A 3,534-nucleotide genomic window follows, 5' to 3' on the forward strand; every position below is an offset into this window, starting at 1 on the left:
CTCGTGGTGGATGGTCTAAGGTCATAAGTCGTAACCTATAAGGCTAAGTATGTAACATGTTTCTATGAATGTTTTTAATTTTCATTTGGATATTTAAGACTTAAATATCTAAAATTTGGACCCACAAACCCAAATCTGACTCATGAACCCGCCAACTTGTGAACCCGTATAAATAAATGGGTTGGTGGGTCATATATGGGTTTATGTTCCAAACCCGCCAACCCGTGACCTGTATAGTTAAATAGGTCGTGTTTGGGTTGGCATATTTTGACACGCCAACCCGCGACACGCCAACCCGAACACGACACGATTGTCAGGCCTAAATATATTGAAAAAAAAATAAAACTTGAACATTACTTTTTTAAACGACGGGGACCATTTATGTATTTTTGTCTAAAAAAATTAATTTTTATTGAATGCTATTAATTATTAAATTTCTTTTTTCATGAAAAGAAACAGGCGATAAATAATTGTAGCTCCTTTTTGACCATTATTTGATGCATTTCAGCTTTTGACGAATTGGATTCGATTCGACCCTAACGTCGTCTACTCTACACGCGTCCTACTCCTACTCATCTTCTCCATATCCCCCCTTATCCCATCCTTACTTTCAGCGATGGCAACTGAAAGCAACAGCACCTCGGCTTACTTTACCAACATGGACGAAGTAAAGCAAGTCTTCAGCCGTTTTGACGTCAACGGAAACGGCAAGATCACCGCCGTGGAGCTCGTCGATGTCATGAAGGCTCTCGGATCCGACACGTCTCTGGACGTGGTAAAGCAAATAATGGAGGATATCGACACCGACTGCGACGGTTTCATCAACCTAGAGGAGTTCGCCGGTTTCCTTAAAGGAAGCGCCGACCCCGGCGGCGAAGATGACGGCGGGATGAAGGAGCTTCATGCTGCGTTCAAGCTTTACGATCTGAACAAGAACGGGTTGATTTCGGCTTCCGAGTTACACCAGATCTTAAGTCGGTTGGGAATGGAAGAAAACTGCAGCCTTGATGATTGTACTAATATGATCAAATCCGTGGATTCCGATGGCGATGGTTATGTCAATTTTGAGGAGTTCAGGAAGATGATGTCCAAGTCCAACAATTCATCCAAATGATGGAATCAGTCAGTGTAATCTATATCTCTCTCGTTAAATACTTCTACCTTTTGAAATAATTTCTGATGACAGATTGTGATTCGAATTTCTGAATTCAGTTACAACTAAATGCGATTTAAGATTAATTAAATGGGTATGAAGTATGAACATTGAACATTGAACAAGAACATCGATACTTTTGGTTTTGATCTAATTCATTAACTTAAAAATATCAATTTATTTTTCTTGTTCTTGTTGTAATTTGTTTGAATATAAACAAGACTAATTCAAGCAATATTAGTTATATGAGCACAAGCATATGGTTGGATATTTTCTCAGAATCATTGATGTTTAAAGAATTTAGTTAATTGAAAGAACTAATGGGAATAATATTATTATTATATATGGTCTTTGTTGTTATTTGAATAATTGATACTTGAATAATTCCATTAATGGAACGAGTGACCGACATAATAGAATCTTTTATTTTGTATATTTTTTAATATAAATTACATGTTTGGTCTCTGGTGTGTTTGTCTCACTCTAACTATAGAAAATGTTACAAACTTAGTCCCTCATCCAAATTAACTATCAATGTTGGTCTCTGGCACTTAGATCCATCGAGATGGAAGTAGCATTGGTAACGGAAAAATCCACATGGAAACAATAGCTTTCATTGTCGAAAGCCTTGGAAGGTATTGGTTGCCAAATTAGAGATACTAAAACAATAGTTGTTTTTGAACAAAAAAAATTTATCAAAAAACAATTTGCTAGCAAGGAAACGGAGATGATACAAAATTGCAACAAACTTACAAATAAATTGAAACAGCCTAAAGGATCGATGCAAGAAACTCGAACTAAAAAACACAACCTAAACAACCTTCAAATGGAGAAACCAATACCATCATATAATACTCTCTCACACACACGTGGATTTTGTTGAATGTTAACTTCTACATGTCCATACATATATTGCATTTTGTATGTGTAATGTTGACTTTGCATAAGAGGGAAATAGGACTTTTCTTGTTATGTTTTTGATGACACTAGGAGAGGGGAGAGATTTGTAGCAAAGGCTTAATGGGTGAAAAGACTAAAATGCCTTATGTTTCTTACACATGAGGAGGTTAAAGAGAATAAGGAGAAAGTGTCAATGTCAGGGACCAACCTTGTGAATTTAATTTGGATTAGTGACTACATTTGCAATATTTTTTACAGTTGGACGAACAATGCAATCAGATAAATGTTAGGAACCAGATAAATGTTAGGAACCTTTAGTTTATTCTTTTGGTAGGGACCAAACATGTCATTTAGTTTATTTTTTATGGTAACAACATTATATACATTATATACAGAGGCAAAAACATGTTAGAAAATGAGAGTGGAAACACTAATACGTTGATAATCAAAAGAACTTTTAGATATTTGAAGGATCATGTAACTTTTAGATACTTCGATTCTATGTATGTGTTCCACAAGTTGGGAAAATCTACCAAAGGCACTTTCATATTCAAACGAAAATGAAAGCAACAAACTAGATACACGTAGGAATGTTCAAAAACTTAGTCCTAAAAAAAATGATAAATTAGGATATATATATATATATATATATATATATATATATATATATATATATATATATATATATATATATATATATATATATATATAGATAAATCTATTTTATGAATGTACTAATTTGCTATAAATCGGTTGAATTGATGTGTAATTGCCCAAGAATGACACTATTTTGATGAGTTGTTGACCTTTATATGTAGGTCATTATATACGACTAAAATAGGGTAGATACTGCAAGAAAAACGATCAAAATGAAGTTAACAAGCGTGGGAGACGAATTGCTAAAAGAATGAAGAAAAATGGTGCTGAGAAATTTGACCACTCTTCAATGTTTTGATCATATCTCAATATCTAGAGTTCCAATTGACATGAACGAAGAAGTTCTGGAAACTAGACAAAATTTCCTACAACTTTCATGTTTTGCGTTTTTACTGATTCTACGGTTTTCACCACCAAAAAGAAGCGACAAAGATGAGGGACGTCCTAGAACACGTCTAAGACGTCCCCTAGGATGCCTACCCGTTTTAGGCCATTTTCAAGTGCAAATCAAGGATGGCAGAAGGCATGTAAAATGCCCCGAAGGACGCCTGGATGTCCTATATGACGTCTAAGATGCCTATTAGGACGCCGACGCGGAAAACAGCTCCGAAAATCAGTTTTTCAGCACCTATTTAAAGGAGATTTAACCCTAATCGACTTTGGACTTCTCCCCTGCGATTTTCCACAGTTTTGGAGGGTTCCAAGCACATTTAAACCTTCTCCAAACGCGTTTCTGATCATCAATTTCCGAATCCCAGGCTACAAATCACCAAGTTCATCATCATTCAACAATTGAAGTCGTTCAACCGGTGGATCTTCATCAA

The 3,534-nt window shown here is 35.5% G+C and overlaps 1 pseudogene; it reads left to right on the forward strand.

Annotated features, from left to right (window-relative positions):
- Positions 1–486: 486 nt before the first annotated feature.
- Positions 487–1,244, forward strand: LOC145012229 (calcium-binding allergen Ole e 8 pseudogene; annotated as a pseudogene).
- The last annotated feature ends 2,290 nt before the right edge of the window (positions 1,245–3,534 follow it).

This window comes from Lactuca saligna, chromosome 8 (assembly GCF_052625555.1).
Source record: "Lactuca saligna cultivar CGN05327 chromosome 8, ASM5262555v1, whole genome shotgun sequence".
NCBI classification, from domain to species: domain Eukaryota; kingdom Viridiplantae; phylum Streptophyta; class Magnoliopsida; order Asterales; family Asteraceae; genus Lactuca; species Lactuca saligna.